Raw genomic sequence first — 16371 nt, 5'->3', positions numbered from 1 at the left:
CCCCTCCTCCCCCTATACACTGACCCGGTGCAGCCCCCTCCCCCCCATAAACACTGACCCGGTGCAGCCCCCTCCCCCCCCATAAACACTGACCCGGTGCAGCCCCCTCCCCCCCCATAAACACTGACCCGGTGCAGCCCCCTCCCCCCCCATAAACACTGACCCGGTGCAGCCCCCTCCCCCCCCATATACACTGACCCGGTGCAGCCCCCTCCCCCCCCATATACACTGACCCGGTGCAGCCCCCTCCCCCCCATATACACTGACCCGGTGCAGCCCCCTCCCCCCCATATACACTGACCCGGTGCAGCCCCCTCCCCCCCATATACACTGACCCGGTGCAGCCCCCTCCCCCCCATATACACTGACCCGGTGCAGCCCCCTCCCCCCCATATACACTGACCCGGTGCAGCCCCCCCTCCTCCCCATATACACTGACCCGGTGCAGCCCCCCCTCCTCCCCATATACACTGACCCGGTGCAGCCCCCCCTCCTCCCCATATACACTGACCCGGTGCAGCCCCCCCTCCTCCCCATATACACTGACCCGGTGCAGCCCCCCCTCCTCCCCATATACACTGACCCGGTGCAGCCCCCCCTCCTCCCCATATACACTGACCCGGTGCAGCCCCCCCTCCTCCCCATATACACTGACCCGGTGCAGCCCCCCCTCCTCCCCATATACACTGACCCGGTGCAGCCCCCCCTCCTCCCCATATACACTGACCCGGTGCAGCCCCCCCTCCTCCCCATATACACTGACCCGGTGCAGCCCCCCCTCCTCCCCATATACACTGACCCGGTGCAGCCCCCCCTCCTCCCCATATACACTGACCCGGTGCAGCCCCCCCTCCTCCCCATATACACTGACCCGGTGCAGCCCCCCCTCCTCCCCATATACACTGACCCGGCCTCCCCATATACACTGACCCGGTGCAGCCCCCCCTCCTCCCCATATACACTGACCCGGTGCAGCCCCCCCTCCTCCCCATATACACTGACCCGGTGCAGCCCCCCCTCCTCCCCATATACACTGACCCGGTGCAGCCCCCCCTCCTCCCCATATACACTGACCCGGTGCAGCCCCCCCTCCTCCCCATATACACTGACCCGGTGCAGCCCCCCCTCCTCCCCATATACACTGACCCGGTGCAGCCCCCCCTCCTCCCCATATACACTGACCCGGTGCAGCCCCCCCTCCTCCCCATATACACTGACCCGGTGCAGCCCCCCCTCCTCCCCATATACACTGACCCGGTGCAGCCCCCCCTCCTCCCCATATACACTGACCCGGTGCAGCCCCCCCTCCTCCCCATATACACTGACCCGGTGCAGCCCCCTCCTCCCCATATACACTGACCCGGTGCAGCCCCCTCCCCCCCATATACACTGACCCGGTGCAGCCCCCTCCTCCCCATATACACTGACCCGGTGCAGCCCCCTCCCCCCATATACACTGACCCGGTGCAGCCCCCTCTCCCCATATACACTGACCCGGTGCAGCCCCCTCCCCCCATATACACTGACCCGGTGCAGCCCCCTCCCCCCCATATACACTGACCCGGTGCAGCCCCCTCCCCCCCCATATACACTGACCCGGTGCAGCCCCCTCCCCCCCATATACACTGACCCGGTGCAGCCCCCTCCTCCCCATATACACTGACCCGGTGCAGCCCCCTCCCCCCATATACACTGACCCGGTGCAGCCCCCTCTCCCCATATACACTGACCCGGTGCAGCCCCCTCCTCCCCATATACACTGACCCGGTGCAGCCCCCCCCCTCCCCATATACACTGACCCGGTGCAGCCCCCCCCCTCCCCATATACACTGACCCGGTGCAGCCCCCCTCCTCCCCATATACACTGACCCGGTGCAGCCCCCCCTCCTCCCCATATACACTGACCCGGTGCAGCCCCCCCTCCTCCCCATATACACTGACCCGGTGCAGCCCCCCCTCCTCCCCATATACACTGACCCGGTGCAGCCCCCCCTCCTCCCCATATACACTGACCCGGTGCAGCCCCCCCTCCTCCCCATATACACTGACCCGGTGCAGCCCCCCCTCCTCCCCATATACACTGACCCGGTGCAGCCCCCCCTCCTCCCCATATACACTGACCCGGTGCAGCCCCCCCTCCTCCCCATATACACTGACCCGGTGCAGCCCCCCCTCCTCCCCATATACACTGACCCGGTGCAGCCCCCCCTCCTCCCCATATACACTGACCCGGTGCAGCCCCCCCTCCTCCCCATATACACTGACCCGGTGCAGCCCCCCCTCCTCCCCATATACACTGACCCGGTGCAGCCCCCCCTCCTCCCCATATACACTGACCCGGTGCAGCCCCCCCTCCTCCCCATATACACTGACCCGGTGCAGCCCCCCCTCCTCCCCATATACACTGACCCGGTGCAGCCCCCCCTCCTCCCCATATACACTGACCCGGTGCAGCCCCCCCTCCTCCCCATATACACTGACCCGGTGCAGCCCCCCCTCCTCCCCATATACACTGACCCGGTGCAGCCCCCCCTCCTCCCCATATACACTGACCCGGTGCAGCCCCCCCTCCTCCCCATATACACTGACCCGGTGCAGCCCCCCCTCCTCCCCATATACACTGACCCGGTGCAGCCCCCCCTCCTCCCCATATACACTGACCCGGTGCAGCCCCCCCTCCTCCCCATATACACTGACCCGGTGCAGCCCCCCCTCCTCCCCATATACACTGACCCGGTGCAGCCCCCCCTCCCCCCCATATACACTGACCCGGTGCAGCCCCCCCTCCCTCCCATATACACTGACCCGGTGCAGCCCCCCCCTCCCCATATACACTGACCCGGTGCAGCCCCCCCTCCTCCCCATATACACTCTGACCCGGTGCAGCCCCCCCTCCTCCCCATATACACTCTGACCCGGTGCAGCCCCCCCTCCTCCCCATATACACTCTGACCCGGTGCAGCCCCCCCTCCTCCCCATATACACTCTGACCCGGTGCAGCCCCCCCTCCTCCCCATATACACTGACCCGGTGCAGCCCCCCCTCCTCCCCATATACACTGACCCGGTGCAGCCCCCCCTCCTCCCCATATACACCCTGACCCGGTGCAGCCCCCCCTCCTCCCCATATACACCCTGACCCGGTGCAGCGGCATCCACCTCCTTCTCCTAGTATGCTGGCCCCTTGCAGCGGTGCCCACCTCCCCAGCCTGGTGCGCTGACCCTGTGCAGTGGCCTTTTCTTCTCCCAATTTCTGATCTCCCCAATTTGCAAAATTGTATCCAATGACGCCCTACAGGATTATGTACTCGACCTCCTCTATTAGATTAGGAGACCCCTCTGCCCATAGACTTCTGCTGTAAAATCTCTCTTTGGCACCATTCACATGCAGCAGAAATTCCTGCACCTAAAAATCCCTTCCATTCCTTTATTGAGAGTTTCTGTGACTTTTTACTTCTCCATCAGTTGGACACGGGTGGAAATTACTGTGTAGCAATCTCTCTGTAGCCTTCAGTGCAGATGTGTCCGTGCCGCTCTCCTACCCCCGTAAAGGTAATTATTAACCCTGACCAGACCGGTGCGGCGGGTTACCCTATGGCTCTCATATATCTGGTTGTTATGTGCTTAGTGATGTCACACCTGTGCTCACCTATGATAAGGAGGCTCTGTCATTGCTGAGACCCCACTGATCAGCAGGTGACACCCCTATCCTGGGGACAGCTGGTATTATCCTTGGCAAAACCCCTTTAAGATGTTGTGTTTTGATGCTGAAGGTCCCTTTAAATAGTAGGTACCTGGCACCGCCAGATAACAGGTCCTCCCTCTGGCAAGGACAGTGCCCCAAACTGGCTTTGGTTACTTATCTGCCAAATTACACATTATAGCCTGTACAGGAGGTGGCACATGGGCAGTGCCACACAGCATGGACGAGGGCACCAGCTCTGGCAGCAGCGGCTAGCAGGTTTGGTGACTGATCAGGAAGTCTCAGATCTTTCTATCTATTTCATATGCATCAGTTGTTAGTTTCTTTACCCTATTTTTCTCTTATGTATCAATTTATTATGTAAAAGATCTATCCAAAATATTGATCTGTTGAGCCGTCGGTTATCGGCCATCTGTCTGATCACTATTTATGTATCTACTTCTATGTATCTGTTATATGTTTATCTGTAACAATCGGCTATGTATCCGCTTTCTGCCTATGAATTGTTTCAATCATCTCTGATCTATGTTTCATCTTCCTGTTTATCTCTGTATCTTTCTATCTGATATGTATCTATTCTATCTATCTCTATCATTTGTTCTAGTCATCTACCTGCTTATCCATGTATCTTTCTATGTATCTACCTCTATCATTTGTTCCATTTATCTATCTGCCCATCTGTTTCTTTCTATGTGTCTTATTTCTATCTTTCTGATATGTATCTATCTCTATCATTTGTTCTAGTCATCTACCTGCTTATCTATGTATCTTTCTATGTATCTATCTCTATCATTTGTTCTAGTCATCTACCTGCTTATCTATGTATCTTTCTATGTATCTATCTCTATCATTTGTTCCATTTATCTATCTTCCCATCTGTTTCTTTCTATGTGTCTTATTTCGATCTTTCTGATATGTATCTATCTCTATCATTTGTTGCAGTCCTCTATCTGCTTATCTCTGTATCATTCTGTGTATCGCTTGTCTGTCTATCTGATATGTATCTATTCTGCCTATATCTCCCCACATTGCCTGCGCTGGTCCCTATCATTCCTTAATCTTTAGTTCTCGCTGTATATTATTCTAGTATTTGCTGTTCTTCTGATCTTGCACATTATTTTGTATCCGATGTTGGGTTGGATGTTCCAGTTTCTTCTATATACATCAAGTGCTCAGAGCCCAAAACAGAAGTTTTACTAGTAGTCCACAGCTCTGGTGGTACTACAACCCCCAGCATGTATTGACAGGAACAAAGTGGAAGATTTATAGAACAATATTTCCGTACACATATTTGTATGTGGACGTATGTTTTATATTGAAAACTAATTTAGCTTTTTACTATGAAGAAGTAGAAAAAATTATAATCTCTAGGGATTATACATGTAATCTGCATGAGCTATTGTGTATTACTTTAGTAGTCTAGTACTGATCCTTTTATGTTCTTTATTATACTCTAGAGCTGCACTCGATATTTTGCTGGTTGCATCATTGGGTACATACATGACATTACTTATCCAGTTATGTCCTGTATTGCATAAGAATAGGTAATGTCATGAATGTACACAGTGACTGCACCAGCAGCAGAATAGTGAGTGCAGCTCTGGGGTATAATACAGGATGTAACTCAGGATCAGTACAGGATAAGTAATGTCATGTATGTACACAGTGACTGCACCAGGAGCAGAATAGTGAGTACAGCTCTGGGGTATAATACAGGATGTAACTCAGGATCAGTACAGGATAAGTAATGTCATGTATGTACACAGTGACTGCACCAGCAGCAGAATACTGAGTGCAGCTCTGGAGTATAATACAGGATGTAACTCAGGATCAGTACAGGATAAGTAATGTCATGTATATACACAGTGACTGCATCAGCAGCAGAATAGTGAGTGCAGCTCTGGGGTATAATACAGGATGTAACTCAGGATCAGTACAGGATAAGTAATGTCATGTATGTACACAGTGACTGCACCAGCAGCAGAATACTGAGTGCAGCTCTGGAGTATAATACAGGATGTAACTCAGGATCAGTACAGGATAAGTAATGTCATGTATATACACAGTGACTGCACCAGCAGCAGAATAGTGAGTGCAGCTCTGGGGTATAATACAGGATGTAACTCAGGATCAGTACAGGATAAGTAATGTCATGTATGTACACAGTGACTGCACCAGCAGCAGAATAGTGAGTGCAGCTCTGGTGTATAATACAGGATGTAACTCAGGACCAGTACAGGATAAGTAATGTCATGTATGTACACAGTGACTGCACCAGCAGCAGAATAGTGAGTGCAGCTCTGGAGTATAATACAGGATGTAACTCAGGATCAGTACAAGATAAGTAATGTCATGTATGTACACAGTGACTGCACCTGCAGCAGAATAGTGAGTGCAGCTCTGGGGTATAATACAGGATGTAACTCAGGATCAGTACAGGATAAGTAATGTCATGTATGTACACAGTGACTGCACCAGCAGCAGAATAGTGAGTACAGCTCTGGGGTATAATACAGGATGTAACTCAGGATCAGTACAGGATAAGTAATGTCATGTATGTACACAGTGACTGCACCAGCAGCAGAATAGTGAGTGCAGCTCTGGGGTATAATACAGGATGTAACTCAGGATCAGTACAGGATAAGTAATGTCATGTATGTACACAGTGACTGCACCAGCAGCAGAATAGTGAGTGCAGCTCTGGAGTATAATACAGGATGTAACTCAGGATCAGTACAGGATAAGTAATGTCATGTATGTACACAGTGACTGCACCAGCAGCAGAATAGTGAGTGCAGCTCTGGAGTATAATACAGGATGTAACTCAGGATCAGTACAGGATAAGTAATGTCATGTATGTACACAGTGACTGCACCAGCAGCAGAATAGTGAGTGCAGCTCTGGGGTATAATACAGGATGTAACTCAGGATCAGTACAGGATAAGTAATGTCATGTATGTACACAGTGACTGCACCAGCAGCAGAATAGTGAGTGCAACTCTGGGGTATAATACAGGATGTAACTCAGGATCAGTACAGGATAAGTAATGTCATGTATGTACACAGTGACTGCACCAGCAGCAGAATAGTGAGTGCAGCTCTGGGGTATAATACAGGATGTAACTCAGGATCAGTACAGGATAAGTAATGTCATGTATGTACACAGTGACTGCACCAGCATTAGAATAGTGAGTGCAGCTCTGGGGTATAATACAGGATGTAACTCAGGATCAGTGCAGGATAAGTAATGTCATGTATGTACATAGTGAGTGCAGCTCTGGGGTATAATACAGGATGTAACTCAGGATCAGTACATGATAAGTAATGTCATGTATGTACACAGTGACTGCACCAGCAGCAGAATACTGAGTGCAGCTCTGGAGTATAATACAGGATGTAACTCAGGATCAGTACAGGATAAGTAATGTCATGTATATACACAGTGACTGCACCAGCAGGAGAATAGTGAGTGCAGCTCTGGGGTATAATACAGGATGTAACTCAGGATCAGTACAGGATAAGTAATGTCATGTATATACACAGTGACTGCACCAGCAGCAGAATAGTGAGTGCAGCTCTGGTGTATAATACAGGATGTAACTCAGGATCAGTACAGGATAAGTAATGTCATGTATGTACACAGTGACTGCACCAGCAGCAGAATAGTGAGTGCAGCTCTGGAGTATAATACAGGATGTAACTCAGGATCAGTACATGATAAGTAATGTCATGTATGTACACAGTGACTGCACCTGCAGCAGAATAGTGAGTGCAGCTCTGGGGTATAATACAGGATGTAACTCAGGATCAGTACAGGATAAGTAATGTCATGTATGTACACAGTGACTGCACCTGCAGCAGTATAGTGAGTGCAGCTCTGGGGTATAATACAGGATGTAACTCAGGATCAGTACAGGATAAGTAATGTCATGTATGTACAGTGACTGCACCAGCAGCAGAATAGTGAGTGCAGCTCTGGGATATAATACAGGATGTAACTCAGGATCAGTACAGGATAAGTAATGTCATGTATGTACACAGTGACTGCACCAGCAGCAGAATAGTGAGTGCAGCTCTGGGGTATAATACAGGATGTAACTCAGGATCAGTACAGGATAAGTAATGTCATGTATGTACACAGTGACTGCACCAGCAGCAGAATAGTGAGTGCAGCTCTGGAGTATAATACAGGATGTAACTCAGGATCAGTACAGGATAAGTAATGTCATGTATGTACACAGTGACTGCACCAGCAGCAGAATAGTGAGTGCAGCTCTGGGGTATAATACAGGATGTAACTCAGGATCAGTACTGGATAAGTAATGTCATGTATGTACACAGTGACTGCACCAGCAGCAGAATAGTGAGTGCAGCTCTGGGGTATAATACAGGATGCAATTCCAGAACACTATAATATTCATAACTTTTTTTTACATCGTTATAAAAAAAAATTGTAAAATAAGATTAGTCTTTTTTTTTTTTTTTTTTTTTTTTTTAAAGGATTTCCCTATTTTTATGAATCACAATTATGCTGTATATCTGCATAGTTTTTGGAGTGGAAAAGATATGAGATAATAAGATGTAAATATATTCACTGAGAAATTTCTTTAGTGTTGATGTTTGCAGCAGGAAACCTGTGTCTGTCTTATCCTGCAACTAAAAATCTATTTCTTGCCGCGCCGTCACTTTGGTTACTGATGTGTACAACCAAATACTGAAGGTGGAAATTCTCACTTTAATTTCATTTTGTTTTCTGAAATTTTTATTTGTTACTCACAAATACATTGTCTCTATTGACTAAACTTTCACAATATTTGTTGGTCTGTTAGAAAAACGTGGCTGCATTTTGCTGGGTACAGCGCCACTCCTGCCCATGGGTTGTGTCTGGTATTGCACTCTACTCCATTGAAACAAATGGATCATAAATTGGTTAAATCTAATTATAATAGAAACGCCCTCTTGTCAATTTATATCGTTATTAAGAAGCACCATAGAAGAATAAGTCCTTGTAGAGGTGATCTCTAAGAGATGCAGGCAGTCCCCGGGTTACGTACTAGATAGGTTCTTTAAGTTTGTACTTAAGTTGGATTTGTGTGCAAGTCGGAACTGTATATTTTATAATTGTAACCCCAGCCAGAATTTTTTTTGGTCTCTGTGACAATTGGATTTCAAAGATGTTGGATTGTTATAAGAACCGTAAGGGCGTAGCTGGGGAGACAATATGTCCTACTTAAAGATATGTCCCAAAATTTGACGGACTAGTGATTGGATGGTTTGCTACTGCTGTGCTTTTAGCCCTGTGCTTTGAATTGCTTCGGTCTCTTCTCTATTTTCCCAGTCATTGGTGTATTATGTAACCAGAATTTTGCTGTAGTGCAAGATGCACTGAGCACAGCAGTGTGAGGACCAGTTTCCCCAGCTTTTCCAGTATGTAACAGCACTGGTGGGATATTTGCTGCCTGTAATGATAGACCTCCCAGCATCTCTTTGTTCCTGGCAGCACTGGCTTGTGTTATGTACGCGGACCCCCACCACTGGTTCTACTTCTTACCTTCCTGGGGCACTTGGCTGCTGCGCCCTCAGGTCATCTTTGTTTTATTCACATCAGATTGTTGTGGGTCCAGTGCCTGCAAGATCAGCACTGGAGGAAGATAGCGCCATCCTCTGTATAGTGGCCAGGCCAAGGTATAGGTCACTCAATTGTGGGACTGCAGATCTTGACACCCTCAGCAGAACAGTGGGGGCATCCTGTTTAGGACCCCCACTGACCCTGATGTCCTATCCTATGATTATAGCATCAGTAAGTTCCTCATCTGCCATATCTATGACTAGTATTTCTCAAATGTATCTGTTCTGGAGTTTTATTTATTTTTTTTATTCCTCCTGAAAATTACTGTGTAAATTGATCACTGAGTATTGTCATTCTCCTTGTCCCAGGACATACCATGTGGGGGCACTCTGTACACAAGGGGACAGTACAGACCCCTATAGAGCGCATTACAATGTGCATGGGTATAGCTGGGGTATCGAGTGCCCATGTTCTTGCACATGCCCTATTTTAAATGGACAGTTATTAATTCGCACGTCTCTCGCTTCTTTCCTTACGTCGTTACGTTAGTTCCAGAAACCTCGAGCTGGAAGACGCCACCTCTTATTATTATTAGGAAGTTTTTCAGAAATTGTCTGACTCATTTACTGCAGGTTCTAAATCTTCTCCGGATTTTGACACTTGAAAGTTCTCTCCTTCGGGAAATTCATTTTTACGTACAAAGCCAAAGGCGTTACAAGCCGCGATTCTGAGAATCACCAGACTCTTCCTATTGGGAACAAATGGCGCTGAGGGGAAGCGGCGGCACGCCTGTCATCCTCCAGGTAGGAGATGGGATGAGGCGCGGATCTTCATGCACTCAGCTCTTTTACTTACAGCCTCCGATCCCCATAGAGAGACGCATACTGTCGCGGGTTAACCCTTTCCAGTGTTACTACCGATACATCCAGCTTACTTCGAATCCCCAAAAACCAATACTTATCATATATGATGTGTGTATCCCTGTAGGAAAAATGGTAAGTGAAAACTGTGCCTGGGAAAGTAGGTTGTTTAAAAGGTTTCGTCTACGACTAGGATATTGGTGACCTATTGAGAAGATCAATCAGTGGGTCTACGACACCCGGCGATCCGCTATCTCGTCCTGTGACCTCACGTTAGTGAGGCTGAGCTCGTCTGAACTTTGCAGTCCCTTATCCAGATTGTTGGGGTGCTGATATTTGTCTCTTATCCTAACGACGACATAGGTGGATTTTTATGGCCAAAAAGTTTCCATTCCAACAGGATGTGGATAGGAGACGCCACAAGATAAGATCGCCCGCTCCTATATGGTTATCCGATGTTTACTGTGAACTTTACGAAGTCAAGCCACTGATAAGGCGCGTTAGACGTTCTTGGACTTTGCACATCTGACATATACTTGGATAACGATTACCACCAGGATAAAATAACTGGAAGTGGGATCCACTTTGCAGGTAATCAGTGGCTGAATAGGGGACAGATTGTAATTTTAGCCGTCGTTGGGTTACATTCTAGCTTCACACTTCTTGTATCCTAGAGTTGGTTGCTATGTAGGTATACATTTTTACAGGTGACTTTCCACCAAATCTTTGCTTCCTATCACAGATGTTGCTCCATGGATTTTGCTCAAGTTGGAATCTTTCCTCTAGCTCCCAGTGTTACCGAGAAAACGCTGCTGTAAGTGTCATCTCCCAATATGCTAATTGGTCGTTCTACTGTCATGTGGGCGGTCTGCTCCATCCTACCTCACAATAAAGATCCCAATCTGATATTGGATCCTCAAACTGAGGCCATGAGTAAGATTATGTCGAAACGCGTAGGCTTTGCCTGTAGTTATTTGCCTTTCCAGTTATGGAATCCATAAAAAGATGGAATAAAGAATTTCTCAATTTTCAGGAAGGTCTGCATCGGGATCTATTTTTCTCTAGTTTCCCTTATAACTAAGGGCAGAGTATGCTTGGGAATGGAGGGGGCTAAAGAAAAAATTCTAACCGTTCCGAAATTAGTGCAGCAGCACCTGTGGAGTTGGGGAAAGTTCTCCTTTAAGGGATTGTCCAATATTATGGATTATCTTCCGTTAACTCACTTGGCTTAAATTCAGATGTTCCTTTTATATAGTGACTCTGACGCCATGCAGGGCCAAAGGGGCAACTGTAAGACGAGTACTGCTAACATATTTCACCCTGTGTATGGACAACCCCCTGCCCTTTAGATGCCGGAGCTGTCACTGCCCATCTCCTATGGTTACTCTACACTGGTGGGAACGTTCAACCTTTGATGTTACAGACGTCTGGAGATCAGTTTTCAGCTCCCTCCTGGTTGAGTTATTAACTTTTTCAGAGTGCAAAGTCTTGGATGAGCTGCTGAAACTTCGTTTTGATGAAGGAAGTCTGCCCCACACCCAGTGCCGGAGAGGATCGGGTCCTGCATGGCTTCTCATCTGCTAGGGATGTTTGGGATCTTACCTTGAACTTTAATGCCAAATACTGTGCCCATAGGCACCCAGATTTAGCAATTTCAACAGTGCCCCCTGTTGTATTGTTGCAACGCCGCTTCCTATCTGTGACATTTCTGTGTCTTATTTGCATAATTTTGTGTCTGGGCTGATGATTATTTTGTGTTATGTGGACTCTGATGGTCGGCCATCATTCTCATAGTCTATTGTAATGACGGTCACACTCGGGTGGTTCAGAGTCTCGTTCCCGTCTCGACCTCTTATCTTGCCTATGTGCCCGCTCCAGGTGGTGTAATCTCGTCTGCCAGCTTCACTTATCAGGGACGTTACCCCGCTCCTATTGTGTGGGGGCCATTGTGTACTCGGCTGCCGCACAACCTTAAAAGCTTGACACAAATATTGATTTACACCTCGCAGCCCTTGTGATATCTTACACATCACAGGGGTCCTGTCCTCGGAGGAAGACTTTTGTTCTCTGTAATTATGAGAGTTTTTTTTTTAAGTTGCCTTCATTATGAATCCCTAGTGTTTCTTCCTTAGATTTTAACCATATATTTGGCGCAGTTGGCATGTTACAGCACAAGCTACATAGGAAAAGAAAAAATGTATCTGGCCCAGTTACAAAGGAAAAGAAAAGTGTAAAAAAAAGTATAAATTTACCCCAAAAAATGCGTTTGACCCTCCTGTCACTAAAGCCACTTTATGCGACACCCAGTTACCCCAAAACAGACCTGTGATGCAGCATAATCTGCGCCATAAAGTGCCAAACACTATTAAAATATCTGTTTTAGGGTTACTCGTTACACTTGTTACAGTGAAAATAAAATGGCCGAAATGTTAAAAAAAAAAAAAAATGTATATATTTTTTTTTTACTATTTTAGCAGCCTAAAGCTTAAAATTTTGTCTAAAAGAGAGACCAACAAAATCAATTAAGACTCTTATTTTTCATGAAGATATTGGTGAAAAAATATTGTTGCTAGTCCAAAAAAAAATGAAAAAGTTGGCGATGAAAGGAAATCTACCATTTGATTTCGTGCATTATGAACCAAACACAAACGTACCCTGAGAATGTTGTAGCTACACTGCTGCAGAAACTTATCTTGTTTAATCCCTGAACTGAGTGGTTTTGCTGAAAAAACTATTCTAACATTCAGGATCTTGGGATAGCTGGGTTGCATGCAGCTTTCTGATCATAAACACATTTCACGGAGCTTCCTGAACTATCCGGACAGGACTAATCAACCGGAGATGGAGGACTCATAAACAACTGGGGATGGTGCAGCGATTGATTACTTCTGCCTGTCAGGCACAACACAGTGATTACATCATTCTCTGGAGCGGTGCGTAATTGGTGATAAGTGAGTAGCCCCGGAGCCAGGCACAGAAGCAACAGACCTTGGTTTTCATAATTTTATAATAGTTTTTTCAGCAAAACCACTCAGATCAAGATATGTGTCTGCATCAGTGTAGCTGCAGCATTCTCAAGGTATGTTTGGTTCATACTGCATCAAATCACATAGTAGATTTCCTTTTAAAGAGCACATGCAAAAAAAACCCCCAAAAAAACGAAGAGAGTAAATTCCCAATGGCACCGGATAGACTCTATTAACTTGCCATAGAGGAGTGCCTTACCGTGTTTGTACATTAAGCCACTACATTATGTCCTGTGGTGAAGCTATTGGGGGCTGCTTGTTCTGCTGAGACGCCTTCAAACATATGACAAATTTTTCTAAAATATTTTCTATAGTAGAACAATTGCTCCCGTTTCTGCCGCATAATACAGAGTGTTATCTATCTTAGTACTTGTTCCGTTATAATTTTACGTAATTGTTGGTGATTACCCCCTGGGCTGTGTTGTTTACTGAAGCAGCTGTCACCCACAGTGCAAGTGGTTATAGGGTGAGGTATGTAGATAAAGAATACTATACCAATGGGACATGGCCATGTAACCGGAAAATAACCCGCTCTATACAAAGCAGACGTATTTTTCAAATCCTGGAAAACTCCTTAAAAGGAAATCAAAATCAAGCATGGACAAACCAGGAACATTCCTCATAGATCCCGGCACCGTGACTCTGCTAATCGGCTTATATTTGTTATCCATGGCCTCCTCCCTTCTACAATCAACGTTTAAAATTATGCTAATGAGTTGTAACAGCTCTGCGGGGGTCAAGCTGTTACAATGTGCAGAGCAAGACCTGTTTTGTTCATTATAACAGCCTCTGAAGCTACAGGACTGAGGGGAACCCTGTTAAGCACAGAAGGGCTCTGGTAACACCCCAGAGCACTTCAGGGTCATTAGCATAATTTTAAAAATTGATTATATAAGGAAGGAAGCCATGGATGACAAATATAAGAAGATTCCCACAGTCCCGCTGTCTGGATCTGAGTAATGTCCCTGGTTTATCAGGATGGGTTTTGATGGTAGATTTCCTTTGAGGGTTAATAAGTAAAAACTTTATTGCCTGCTAGAAATGTGAATAGTTGGTTTACTGTATATTATCTGTGTTCCTTTCCGCGTTCCTTAGTCTCTGAACTTTTATCTTCATTATTACATTGTTCAGACTTGGGCTTTTTACACCTCTTGTACATGACCAGAGCCCAGAACCGTTGAGTACGGAAGGGTAAAGGGCAGGTGCTATCACAGCGGTCAATTGCATTTTGGTAAAGCCCAAACTAAAGATAGTTTTGTGTTGGGAGTTTTGATAATTGTCTGGAGAAGAAAGAGGTTCCTCAATGACCTCTTGAAAATTATCTACAAAATTAAAAATTTACTTTAAAAACCAAAAAAAAACCATAAGCATAAACCACAAAAAAACCACATAAAAAAACAAAAAAAAAAAAACATAAACCAAAAGCATAAACCAAATAAAAGCCTACCTACCGTACTCTTAGAACATGGCAGAAGCCTGGGACTACAGTGTGGCTTTATGCTATTGGGCCCAGTAGGATTTTGTGATTGGTCATTTATTTCAGGTTCAGGTCTGAGTTGACTATTTATTTAGTTTTTTTTTCTGGTTTGGGATCTCTGTTAAATAACCAAAGAACAGGCGGCTTAACCGAGAACTCGGAGCTGGAATTTAAATAAAGACCCCAGACCAAAAGTCCAGAACCCAAAGTATAAAAGACTTCACACCAGAAGGCTACGTTTATATACCCAGTCCTAAATTAATGAATAACCCCCTGAACAGGTGCCCAAGCAGAGACCCCACACTAGAACCCCAGGCCAAAACAAATACCTGAATCCTGAACCATAAATATAAAGACCTCAGACCAGAAGAATATTTAGGGATTCTGGACTATTTATTGAGCATTTAGGATATTTGTTTCAAGTTCTGCTCTTGGGGTCTTGTTTTAGGAGGCTGCTCTTTGGGGGGGTCTTGTTTTAGGAGGCTGCTCTTTGGGGGGGGGGTCTTGTTTTAGGAGGCTGCTCTTTGGGGGGGGTCTTGTTTTAGGAGGCTGCTCTTTGGGGGGGGTCTTGTTTTAGGAGGCTGCTCTTTGGGGGGGGTCTTGTTTTAGGAGGCTGCACTTTGGGGGGGGGGTCTTGTTTTAGGAGGCTGCTCTTTGGGGGGGTCTTGTTTTAGGAGGCTGCTCTTTGGGGGGGTCTTGTTTTAGGAGGCTGCACTTGTTTTAGGAGGCTGCACTTTGGGGGGGGGGTCTTGTTTTAGGAGGCTGCTCTTTGGGGGGGGTCTTGTTTTAGGAGGCTGCTCTTTGGGGGGGGTCTTGTTTTAGGAGGCTGCTCTTTGGGGGGGGTCTTGTTTTAGGAGGCTGCTCTTTGGGGGGGGTCTTGTTTTAGGAGGCTGCTCTTTGGGGGGGTCTTGTTTTAGGAGGCTGCTCTTTGGGGGGGGTCTTGTTTTAGGAGGCTGCTCTTTGGGGGGGGTCTTGTTTTAGGAGGCTGCTCTTTGGGGGGGGTCTTGTTTTAGGAGGCTGCTCTTTGGGGGGGGTCTTGTTTTAGGAGGCTGCTCTTTGGGGGGGTCTTGTTTTAGGAGGCTGCTCTTTGGGGGGGGTCTTGTTTTAGGAGGCTGCTCTTTGGGGGGGGTCTTGTTTTAGGAGGCTGCTCTTTGGGGGGGGTCTTGTTTTAGGAGGCTGCTCTTTGGGGGGGTCTTGTTTTAGGAGGCTGCTCTTTGGGGGGGCTTGTTTATGATTTATATAGCGGCATCATATTGTGTAGCACCTTACAAATCCTAATCTTTCATAAATGTTTCAGTCAGAAATTAAGGTTCTGTCAAATTGGACACCATAGCGTGGGGTTGTGTATGATTGAATTGGGCCAAGGATGTATTAAAGGAAATCTACCACTTGAAGTGGCGGGTATAAGATGGAACTACCGAGCACCAGCTCAGGGTGAGATCAGGGTGAGCTGGTGCCGGAGCTTATTTTTGTTAGTGTTTTAAAACGCAGTATCGCGGATTAAAACACTTTTTAAACTTTATGGCCGAAGCTGCTTCAGCGCAGGAAGGTACGCACTCGGCGCACCATGCGCTCCTTCACTTCCTATGTAGCCGCGTGCACGGTCGCACGCATGGTAAGCGCCGAGCGTGTGCCTCCCTGCGCTGAAGCAGCTTCGGCCATAAAGTTTAAAAAGTGTTTAAAACACGCGCTACATTTACAAAAAGGAACTCAAAGTTCTTAGTTATATTTTAATCA

At 47.1% G+C, this 16371-nt stretch overlaps 1 protein-coding gene across 1 annotated transcript in view; it reads left to right on the top strand.

The window, feature by feature from the left end:
* Nucleotides 1–3850: 3850 nt before the first annotated feature.
* Nucleotides 3851–16371, top strand: part of MGAT5 (alpha-1,6-mannosylglycoprotein 6-beta-N-acetylglucosaminyltransferase) — a 63797-nt gene continuing 51276 nt past the window's right edge. Inside the window, 1 exon segment of the mRNA XM_072122278.1 lies at nucleotides 3851–3960. The gene's annotated coding sequence lies outside the window, so the exon portion shown is untranslated.

The sequence above is a fragment of the Engystomops pustulosus genome, chromosome 8, assembly GCF_040894005.1.
Source record: "Engystomops pustulosus chromosome 8, aEngPut4.maternal, whole genome shotgun sequence".
In the NCBI taxonomy this organism is placed as follows: domain Eukaryota; kingdom Metazoa; phylum Chordata; class Amphibia; order Anura; family Leptodactylidae; genus Engystomops; species Engystomops pustulosus.
The sequence above is the reverse complement of the archived record's forward strand: the minus strand, read 5'-3'. Positions and strand labels throughout refer to the sequence as shown.